Source organism: Otolemur garnettii, unplaced genomic scaffold (genome assembly GCF_000181295.1).
Source record: "Otolemur garnettii isolate 467f Iridium unplaced genomic scaffold, OtoGar3 scaffold00118, whole genome shotgun sequence".
Lineage (NCBI taxonomy): Eukaryota > Metazoa > Chordata > Mammalia > Primates > Galagidae > Otolemur > Otolemur garnettii.
In genome coordinates this window covers 5,703,956-5,716,556 of record NW_003852513.1, presented here as the reverse complement: position 1 = coordinate 5,716,556, position 12,601 = coordinate 5,703,956, and positions in this window count along the sequence as shown.

Below are 12,601 nucleotides of genomic sequence, written 5' to 3'. Positions count from 1 at the left end.
TTTTTGTATAAGATGAATTTTCCAGAGTGACTAAGAGATTGCTCATTTTGTTAGTTTTTCTTCCCAACCAATTTTTGGTATTTGATATTTTGGTTTATCAGTAATTTGGGTAATATTTTAGCTTTTAGTTTCTCTCTCTTCTTCCATCTCTCCCCATCTGCTGTTCTGTCCAGAATTTTTGCAATTACCATCCACATCTTTTTTATACTAATTTGTAATCAGGCTTTAAATTGTCGGTCTGGGTCCCTGCCCTGTAGTAGGTAAAGTGCCCAAACCCAGTGACATAGCCAGTGAGCAGGTCAGTTCAGTATTGTTGGCAAAGCTGTGAGTTGGAAGTTATAGCTTATATGTTCTCAATGGGATCAATATCGCCCCAAATAAGATGAAAAATTATTTTAGAAGGCAAAACACCTTTAGATATTATAATGGTTTATGGCCCTTCAAAGCTCAACCCTATCCCTAAATGTGTTTTTTTAGAATAAAGATTACATTAATTGTTACAAGCTGTAGTCTATTATTTTAGCAGTGTTGTTTTTCCAAAGTTTATAAAAATAATTACCATCTGATTCATACTTCATTTAACTATTTAATATCAAAGGAGATTGAATGTAATATTAAAGAAGTATGTGAGCAAAAAAAATGGACACTATGATATGAAGAACAGTGATAAATACGTGTATAGGAAGATGGATAGATGGAGAATAATAGCCCAGGATGGAAGACTGGAGTGATGAGTCTCTGTAATTATATCATATGAATTGAATTAATTTAAAAGTCTCCTTTCTACAAGGACAAATGTGTGTGCACACACACACATACACCCCCACACACTCTCTGTTAAGACCTACTGTCAGAGAAGGAGAATGTGAACCAAGAAAGAATATATTTCACTGGAAAGTCCTGAAGAGAAGTTAATAACATGCAGAAAGGAGTCAGAGATAAGAAAAGCAAGAGGAATTGAGGAGAAAAGACGAGGTTTTATAATCATATCAGTAAAAAGAAGAGATAGAAAATAGGCTTGCTAATAAATTAGGAGAGGTATGAAATTGAAGAAATCAGTAATAACCTTGAATGACTGAGATGCTAAACTACTTTGACAAGAGAGATGAAAAAAGCATTTGGGTAAGTAGGACACAATGCCGACCTCACAAAAGGAAGAACTTACAAAAGCAGGTAATGCACACGGAGAAACTCCACTAAGTTGGGTAAAGTACACGGAAATAATTTATTTTGGATTTCAGGAAAGGAACATAGATGTTACATGAATTAACCACATAATCCCTAATATATCCCTTTGATTAGATAAAACCATTATGCTTTTGTTGCCACTGGAGAAAAAAAGATTAAATTGCAACTGCAAAAATTTTCTTAAAGGGAATGACTATTATGAGTGATTAGTCCTTACATAGATGTGTTACAACATACAATGTTTCCAAGTAGTTCCTACTGTCATTGCTTTAATAAGTTAACCAAGTAGATATACACTGTGTGTTGATCAGTTAGTATAAAGATTCTGCAATAGGGATCCCAGTCTATTGCTAAGAAAAAAATAAAGCAAAGGGTATAGCAGAAGAGGAGCCTCTGGTAACTCTTTTGATGTTAAACCTAAGGAGGTTCTGTTTGAAGCTGACTAGCACATAACCTATTTTTCCAAATCCACAGGCTTGTTTAAGAAGCCTGGTTATTGTAAGATATGCAGCTTAACTTTTCACTGGAAATATGGAGAGATTATTTAGTACGGTGATGACTGAGCTTAGACAAGCCAAATATTTGGGTCTCAGTTTCTTCATTTGAAAACGGAGTTGTTGGAAGGATCAGTGTTAATACAATACATGCATGTATGTTAGCCATTGTTATTACTGTTTGGCATTTTTTTAATAGTTCCTTAATCAATTAGCAATCCCTTCCTGAAATCTCTTTATTTTCAAAACGTGGATTTTCAAAATCCTCATTATTTTTTACAATCTTGACATTTTAACAATGTTCTACATAATTTATTTTTCCCTTAGTTAAGTTTTGTTTTAAAGAATCATTCAAACCCTGAATTGAACACAGTCCTCCCTCCGTAGTCACTTGTAGTCGCACGGCATATGTCCTGCAGACTTTATGGTGTGATGGCCAGAGTCATTTTTATAACAACAAATGCAAGCCATTTGAAATGAAGTCAAATAGTCAAGGTCATCTATTTACTTCCACTTAGTGATTTAAGTGATGATGAGTGTTTAGACACAATACCTCTGCGGACAGAGTCAGATGGAGACAGCTAATGACTCCTGTGGGACTGGCTCAGCAGCTCCCCAGCAGCGGCGCACCTCTGTGGGTCGTGGTGCGATGCTGCACTTTTAGTTTGACGGACTTTCCACAAAACAGACATAAAACAGAAACACCAATTTTACTGATTTAGCATTTGGACTTCTCAAACTGCCGTTATAACTTTCAGATATTTTACAAAAAGCTGAATTTATTCTACATTCCCTAAAACCCTGCAGCTGTTGATTCTTCCAAACACAAATTGTATTTGGCACACAACTAAATCAGGTATACCAAAGCTGGAGATTAATGTGAGAAGGGAGGATGGTGGTTAAGAAGAGATGTGAACCGGCAACAATCTGTGCACTGTTAATGTTTAAACCAGAATTTGAAGATAAATCTAGGGCTTCCCATATGACAGTCAATCAGTGGTCCTGAGGTGAGTGTATCAGCACCACATGGGCAGGGTGGGAGATGCAAATTCCTAGTCTCTGAGCCAAACTACCAAAGGGGCTACTCCACTTCCTTTTAACAAGGCCTACAAGTTATTCTAGCTCATGTTAAAGTTTGTGAACTACTGTGTGAACTTTTAAAATAACATTTGGGAAGCATAGTAATTGGACATATTATATTGGACAGAATCCTGGCTGACATTTACATATACATTTTTTGAGAGTTTGTTAAAATGATCATATTAGTTAATTTTGAAAAATGTATAAATGTTGAAATTGAGGACCAATAATTTACTATAGGATAATACCTGCTAATGTCCCTAACAATTAAAGTTATTCTATTCTTCACAAAAAGAAGTCATAATATATAAACATATTCCAATTTCAGGTATTTAATATTTTCTTTAACTTTGATAAGAGTTGGACTAAATTTTAATATATAAAATTTAAATTCACAAGTATATAATATCTTAATGGATTAAATAAATTGACATCAAGTAAAATATTTTAGTACAGTGTGGTCTTATAAAAGATTAATGTATTTATTTATTCATTCACTGTCTCAAGAAGTATTTTAGTGCTACTATACGTATTAGGACATATTCTTGGAGCGTGGATAAAATTGTGTACAAAATGAACTTCCTACTAATAAATATGTAGTCTTCATTCAATATTTGCAATTAAAATATGCTGCCTGTCAATTGATCACAAAGCTTTTGAATTTTTATCTCCTCTATAACATTAGTTTTAATTTATTTTGTATCAGATTAGTATCTGAGATGGTTGGGAAAAATCATTTCAAAAGAACCAGATTTGGGTGGAAATCATACCTCCATGTCTCTATGACAGTGTGAAAGTCAGTCTTTTACCTTGTGGTAGAGACAGCTCTGAACCTGTAAGATCATTTGTAGCGCACACCACAGAGTGAGTATGGAAGTTTACAGCGTCAGCCCTAAAGGACGAGAGGCGATCTTCACCAATTGGAGATTAACTAATTGATTACACACACTTATGTCCTGACCCTGACACTAGCTCATGCTTTGACCTCGGGTAAATTACTTTTGCCCTTCGAACTAAAATTCCCTAAAATAAAAATGATGATATTTTAAAATTCATAGAATTGTGTTAAAAATTACTAATAGATGATTTACTTTTATTGAACACTCAGTGTCTTCATGCTACTTTCTTTGCTGCTATACTGTTTTAGAAGTCTTATCATTAAAACAATACTTAAGCTGAACTTAAATACTTGGAACTCTGTGCTTGCAAATATTATAATACATTAAGAGTTTGATTTAAACTTGTGCTGTCTCCTTTGCCCATTTAAAAGATGTTTGAATTGAAGAAAAGATTTAAGGATCGTAGCTACTTCCTTGACTCATTCTGATGAAGCAGTTTCTAAAAGATGAAGTTGTTATTTGAACTTTATGGTTTTAGATTTCAGATTAATTCAAATTTTCCTTTATTGATATAACTCTTAATAACTCTAATATTCCCAAATTTAAACAAAACCCAAGTTTTAGTAATGGTTGCTGGAATGAACCACAACCATTTTCAAGGAACATTTCTTTACTTTGCCTGGTGTCTCAGGGACACAGGTAGTTTGCTGCTGAACAAGGTAGCCAGGGTGTCTCACAAGTTTGGACCATGTTACCAAGGTAGGAATATGGAACAAATAAACTAAAAGGCAAGTAAAAGTACTGTACAGGTGGTTCCTGACTTAGGATGGTCCAATTGCGATTTTTCATCTTGCATCTATGGTGCAAAAGCAATAACCATTCAGGAGAAAGCACATTGTAGGTACCTATCTAATTGTTCTGTTTTTCACTTTCAGTACAGTATTCAGTAAACTACATGAGATATTCAATACTTTATTATAAAACAGGCTTTGTGTTAGACGAGATTGCCCAACTGTAAGCTAAGTGTTCTGAGCCGATTTAAGGTAAGCGAGGCTAAGCTATGATGTTTGGAAGGTTAGGCGCATTACATGCATTTTTGGTTTGGGACAGTTTCAGTTTATAATGAGTTTATCAGGAGCAATCCCACTGTAAGTCGAGGAGCATCTGTGGCTGGAACTGGACTTATGAGCCAGTAATATATACACTTAACTCAATGGTGGTATTTCTCCCAAGGTGCAGGTAGCCCACAAAACCACTTGGGCAAGAATGATCTGAGCCCCTTCAGGAGCAGCAGGAGGCCTGGGAAGTGCAGGGAAGGGCTGAACATCTGCAGCCCGAGGGAGGGACTCGCCCCCTTGTTGCAGCTGCTTTCTGAGGCTTATGATCTGGTGAGTTCATGGAGCACGTGAGGCCCAGTTTGCCTGGTGAGGGATATTTCAGTTTAGCCACTGGCAGGGCCCAAAGCTCTGCCTTAGCCTACTACCAGACATCCCTGTATAGCCAAGGAAATGACTACTCCCTGTTCAGAATTAATATGGTAGCTCTTTGATGGATAACACATCTGGAAGGGAAGCAGCAGAGGCCACACACCTGCAGTTTAAATCTCAGAAGGTTTGCTGCGCTTTTCTTTTTTATTTCTAAATGTCAGTGTATATGTGAATAGCATGGTGTTTTTTTTTTCTTCTGAAAGGTTTAAGAATTTTCTTTGTGTCAAGTTTCATAGTTCTTTGCTAACCACGAACTTTATTTGTCTCAGACATTCCTACAAATCTCCACATCCTTTCTTATCATTTTCCAAAATGTCCTGTCTCATTAGAACTCATTGAAAATGACTACAGGCTGAGTGACTCCAAGCTGAATGGATCTGGCAGAGCGCTAAACTTTTCCTGGCCATCAGCAGATTTCACTGTGCACACTCAGGTGGACAGGATTCGCTTTGAATGCAGTTTTAAATAGACCATGCGTGCTGGGCAAACTGGTTGTTCTGAATACAGGAAAAGTGATCATACAGACCACTAAAAGCTGAGGCTGTGCCCAAGCACATCTCCGTGAGAATCAGCATGAAGGAAACAAGTGCGGCACCTCCTTACAAGTTGGACAGCAGCAAGCAAAATCAGTGCCACAATTCAGGGAAAAACCTCTAAATCAGTGGTTCTCAACCTCCCTAGGGCTGTGAACCTTTAATACAGTCCAAAGGGATCACCACCCACTGGTTGAGAACCGCTGCTCTAAATGGATCCCAGGTGTTAGGCTTCAACTTGAAACTTGCTATCAAAAGTTAAAAAGGTAAATATCTTCTAAGCAACAATTACGATTGTAGCTCTTTCTAAATTTTCACAGACATGCCTGCATATGTCTAAAAACAAAGAGCCAATGAAAAAGTTAATCACAGTAACAGTTTATAGTGGGGAAAATCATGTCATCTAATCTCCTGTCCACCAATAAGGAAATGTGAAAGTGTGGAATAGCGATGCCATCACTGGGCTGGCACTGCGGTGTGTGTTCACAGCTGGACTCCTCAGGAGGCAGAAGCCAGAGGATCCCTGAGCCCAGGAGCTGGAGACTGCAGCAGGTACGATGGCGCCACTGCGCTCCAGCCTGGGGGACAGAGCAAGACCACCTCTCTAAAACATGAAAAAAATAAATTAAAAATCAGTACTAATATTACACATTCTTTGTTGAAAAGAATGAGGAATTCTTTTATATATTAGTATGAAAACATTCTCTCAGATGTATTCTTAGTTAAAGCAACAGCTGTAAGAGCATGCTTTAATACAGCAGTTGTGAAATCCCTCCCTCCCTTCCGTTCTTCCTTCCTTTTCTATCCATCTATGTATTTGTGTGTGTGTGGTTTTTTTCTTTTTGGCCAGGGCTGGGTTTGAACCCTCCACCTCCGGTATATGCCAGTGCCCTAGTCCTTTGAGCCACAGGCACCATCCTATCCATCTCCGTATTTATTTATCATCTTTCTATTTGTATATATATTTACCAAAGTACAAAAAATATCTAGAAGGATGAAGAAAAATGTTAACCATGATAATGCATTATAATTTCTGGAGAGTGAAGTCAGGAGGATTTGGGTAGGGAGAAGTTTACAGTAGTTTTGTGCTTTTCTGTATGCTGTCTATGTCTGTATAATAAAGCACCACAAAGCTTCAGGCAATGCCCTTTATTTGCTGATAGTTCTATGCAGTTCAGTTGGAATGTCTTGTCTTTGATCCCGTGATGTCTACATTCACTGATGTGTCTACAAACAGCTGTTGGGTTCGTTAGGGACTGGGTAACCCACAAAGCCTCATCACCTGTCTGGGGCCAGTGTGGGAGTGGCTGCGATAGCTAATCTCTCCATCGTTTCTATGTTTGTTCACAGGGCTACAGTGGTCCAAGGGGAAAAAATAAAAATCACAAGCTCTCTTGTGGCCAAGGCTTGGCGGTCTCTCACCCAGAGTCACTTCTGCTGTGTTTTGTTGGTCAAAGCAAGTAACAAAGCTAGATTCGAAGAATGAGGAAATAGTCCCCATGTCCTGAGGAGCACTACAACTAATGGTGGCCGTATTTAATCCAACACACTTTACTAAACAACTATTTTATCATAAGCATTCATTGTTTTAATGAGAATCATAAAAAAGAGGCATTAAGCGGTTTACTGTCATGGAGTACTGGTTTACCCAACTGCCATCTCTGTCTGAGTTTCACAAGAGTCTGTTTCTATTTTTTATGATGAAGTATGATTAGTGGTTAGTTAGGAATCATTCTGTAACTTATACACAAAAACTTTTGAAAAAGTTTCAGTCTTTGCAAAGAGATCTGTTCCAGATGTGAAACTGTAACAGGAACATGAAATGCACATATATTTTTATTTACTAATCGGCACTAATGACTTAGGCACGATGAGTAAAGAGCCCGCCGTGAAATTGCATTATCTTCCTATGTGTCCGTCTGTGGGTGGCTGTAATAGAATTTAAAATCTCTCTTTACTTACGAGCATTTATCATTCAGCATTTCACTGGTGTAATATCCCCAACTTTAGACAATAATGACTTGCTGAAAGCACATTCAAATAGAAATGTTATGGATTATTTTAAATAATTATGGTAACTTAAAAAAATTTAACTGCAAAATGAATACAGTGATTAATTGTTTTATTAAAGGTAAAAAAAAGTCTTTATCTTCTCAAGTGGAGAGAGGGGTTAGTACCCTTTCTTGTTACAGTCCTAGAATTTACCCATGTCCTCATATCCCCTCCATTATCTCTCCTCCCCGTCCCAAGTTGCAGGTTCCCAGGTGTAGAGATCCTCACGGATGAAAGATGAGTTAATTTTGTCCTGCTGGAGTTCCATCTGTTGATTCTGTATTTACCTTTTCCTCTTATCTCTCACTGGTACTCTGGCTTCCTCTCCTAGTCCTTACTAAAGCAGAAACCAAGAGGCAAAAGAAAAGTATACGAGAACCGCTGGCCAGTGAGCCAAAGACGTGCCTCAGGCAGATGTTTGCTGTGGGCTCCGTTTCTCTAATCTCTGAAATTATCTTTAATCTGCCCTGGAGAGGAGAAATCACAAGTGACCCAGCGAGAAAGCTAATATCTGGGGAGAAGAGTAGTTAAGGCCCATGAGTTCTTACAGGGGGAAGAGGAACTGGCTGACATTTTCTATAAGCCAGCAGAAAACAGAGCACGCAAATTGGAATAATCTAGAGAGAGTTTCTTTTTTATTTTTATTTATTTGTTTATTTTGCCATTTTTCGCCAGGGCTGGGTTTGAACCTGCCACCTCCAGTAGATGGGCTGGTGCCCTACTTCTTTGAACCACAGGCACTGCCCTATTTTTTATTTTTTTATGTCAAAGTATTAAGGGGGAAGGAATATTTTGGGTTACGTGGATCACTACTGTGATCTTGAGTCATAGTGTAAATGTGCTCAACACCCAAATAGCTTCATTGTCCTCATTAGGTAGGATGTCATCCCCCCTCCGCCCAGCACTCCTTGCTTGATTGCCACTAAGTTTTACTTCCTTCTGTGAAGATGTGTGTTCAGTGGTTAGTTCCAGTTTAGTAGTGAGCACATGTGGTATACTTAGGATAATAGTTTCCAGTTCCATCCAAATTGTTACCAAAGGTACTAAATCTATCTTTTTTTATGTCTGTGTGGCAGTCCATGGTGTGTATATATATATATGTTTGTGTGTGTGTATACATATACACCACTTTTTGTTAATCCATCATGAATTGATAGGCATTGGGTTGATTCTTCATCTTTGCAATTGTGAATTGTGCTGCAGTAAATATTCAGGGTCAGGTGTCCTTTTGATAAAATGGCTTATTTTCCTTTGGTTAGATACCCAGTAGTGGGACTGCTAGATCAAGTGGTAGGTCAGCTTTTAGTTCTTTGAGGAATCTTCATATTGTTTTCCACAGAGGTTGTATTAATTTGCAGTCCCCCCAGCAGTGTATAAGTTTTCCTTTTTCTCTGCATCCATGCCAGTATCTATTGCTTTTACACGTATTAATATAAGCCATTCTAACAGCAGTAAGGGGATATCTTATTGTCGTTTTCATTTGCATTTCCCTGGTGATTCATGATGTTGAAGATTTTTTCTTATGTTTATTGGCCAGTTAAGTAAGGAGCAATAGAATAATAAATACCTTGAACTCAATCACTCAATCTGCTTCTTTCTTTATACTCTTAGTGTGGCTGTGTATTGGTCAAACTCTAAGAAAAGCCAGAAGGCAGAGGAGCCTATTGGTGGGGGGAGGGGGGGAAGGGTGAGAGGATAAGAGAGAACGCAGGATGACAGGAATTTTATTCTCTAATTGTCAAATTTTTAATTATGAGTACTAGGAATCTTTCATTGTAAGAACTGTGAAAACACTGGTACCTTCTATTCATCAAACTTGTAATTGTTTACATTCTATTTTCATTTATAAGTGATTGTAAGCTACCTAAAGACAAAGACTCTGCTGACCTTATTAATATATCTTCACTAAATGTTGTTGAATTACATTGAATTATGTTTTATTAATTTTAATTCTTTTGAAAAAATCAAGAAAATCAAGAATAGCTTACCAGAAGATTTTTTAGGTGTATGTCACTTTGTTCCAATGATATTATTTTCCATGACCAGAAATATCATATCCCTTCAGCTGTCAATGCTGTGATTATTAATCTACCACAACTTTTGCTGACAGCAGAGAATCTCTGTTCTGACAACTACAGTAAAGTTGGTTTGAGAGAGAAGTTTACCAACAGCTTAAAACTTCCATGATGGAACGACTGGTCAACTTAGAGTTGATGGCATCTGGTCAGAGCCATCCATCACTAATCCTGGGAAGCAGGGATATCTAATGGTTCCAGTTTTATTCAATCTATTTTATGCAGCCATGCTTGACTATGCAACAAGAGACCTCAGGGTTGATATTAGGATATCTTTTGATCCCCTAAAATACTTTTCCACTTCAGTAACTTGCAATCCTCCTCAAAAGTCCTTGAGGCAGTTGTTCATGAACTACTGCTTCCTGATGACAGCATATGCAAGATGCCCTAAAATGGATTTCAGAAAACTTTGTAGGCCTGTGTTAGGAGTTGTCTATAAGCTGGGGATGTCTTAATACATGTGAGGTTCTTCCAACACAATTTTAAAACAGTTTCAGCAACAGTAAATTTTTAGAAGACATAGCTGACATTTGTTCTTTTGTTGGTTTGCTTACAATCACAGGTAGATAAGAAAATTCATAGTAGAAACAACGTATTTGTGGTTAGCACATTTGTTATCAACAATGATTATATCTCATAATAAGGAAATGAATTGTGTCTCTGTGAGTACAGAAACTGGAAATGTTTGTTGCTTTACTCTATAATGGATTTAACTGAATTTTAGGATTCCCTCCCTGACAGCAAAATATAGTAGATCGTCCATAGCTGACCACCTCTCCACATTGACTACCTCTTTGGGTTGACTTAATTTTCATAGACTGGACATGCACCACCTGTACATACCAGGACAGTAGGCCTGGGTCCTTATGTTGACTTCCACTGCATGTCAACCAATCTGCTCCAGTAGGGTGGAGTGTTCAAGGTGGAAGACATTTGAGAATTTATTTAATCAAAGCTTCTCATTTTGCATATGAAAGTAACTGACTTAATCAGTATCATACTATTAACTAAATTCAGAAACTGCTACTATTCCCCAGGTTCCTTGACCGCTCCCAGTGCCATAATTCAACCTTAATTTTCATTATTCTAGTTTGAATGTTGTGGTTGTGATTTTCAAAATGTTCCCTAAAGATCCTCACTATCTTTTACTCACACTCTTAAGAAATTCTTTCTGATGTTGTCCCAAGGTTCCTGTGTATGACAAGTAGATTACAATAGATTGTTTCATTTTTGAGGCTAGGTCATAACTTTGGCTTTCTCTTCACATCTTTTGATTCTCCTGGAAGAAGCAAGCTACCATGTCTGGGAAATCCTACTAAGAGGCCCAGGTGATAAAGGACAGAGAACTATAGTCAATACGCAGCAAAGACTTGATACCTTCTGGCATTAGCCATGTGAATGAGCTTAAAAGCAAATATTCTGACCCTGGGAAAACTCAGGATAACTCTTTGGAAGAGACCTTGAGTCAGAACCACTAAGCTAAGCTCCTACAAGATTCTGGTCTGAATCTTGGAACCATGAGAGATGATTTTTGTGTGTTTTTAGCTGCTAAGTTTTGGTATAAAGCTTATGCAAGAATATATACCTAGTACAGTGTGATGGTAAAAAAAAATAAATGTCAGTATCTCAGGCAGCTACCAAATGAGGAACTATGGTACGTAATGAGGTATGGGAAGACAATCTGGGCTTGGGTTGTGACCTATAATCAATAAACTCCTAGGATAATGTCTGAATATGTGGATGCCTATAGGGTAAGAACCTGAAGTCTCAAGACCACAGGAAGCCCTCCAGATTTCCATATGCAGCCCTTTGATAGAATTCAAACTGGAGTCAGTCAAAACAATAATTGTAAGGGTTAACAGAAATACTAAACTACATTGTAAGAGGAAGTGCTAGCCTAATTCAGCCCCCACATGAAAAGGCCAGATAAAGAGACTAGTACTGGTAAGAAAACCGGATAGAACTAGCTACATTGTACAAGACTTAGAGGGAAACGCAGAGCACAGCGCAGGGCCCCTCCCCTCAGGACAGCACAACCCCTCTGCCCTCCCCTCACATTTTAAACCTATCATAGGCCAAAGACTACATCCCTAGCCTTATATAGACTCAGCTTCATGACGTAACCACTCCCCCTCAACTAACCCTATATAAGATTGTTCCGATCCCAAATAAACAGCTTCGGCTCAGCCTTCTCCCTATACTGTATGAGTGGTTGTGTGATTGTGTCCACCCTTGCCGATCACGAACTCCCCGACACCGCCCGCCGGCAGTGTCAAATAATATACTTAAGGATCCAGAAGGCTATTTTAGGCTCCCAAGGCCACAGGTTTCCCACTGGCTTAAAATTACATGTAGAACTAAATGTGTATCTAAATGTGCAAATGAGTTTTTTTCCTCCTAAAGAATAGGTCTCATTTTTATTTGATTCTCAAAAGTATATATGATTTACTTCCTACTAAGTCACAGGTCTCTGGTCACACTGCAATATTATGTCTGAGATTGAGTGCAGAGTCAATCATCTTTTTTGTTATCACTTTAGAAATTTTGCATATGCCTGACATACCGAGTGCCCAACACATGGATTAAGTTCTTGTATTTGCATGCACAGGTGTCCGTATGGTTGGCACGCCATCAATAGCCAGGTACTTTCAATTGTTTTCTGGTCTCATTCCTCATCTTGTTGTGCCCACCCCGGGGGTCGCCTACCCAAAGACCACTCACAATCACAAATCGATGCAAAAAGCAAGAGGCAGGTTTATTGCTGGCGCGTCAGGGTTCCTCAGCCACAAGGGGGAAGGAACCCCGAGAGGCTGTTACAAGCTGCTTTTAAAGCGAAAAACTACATGCAGGGGG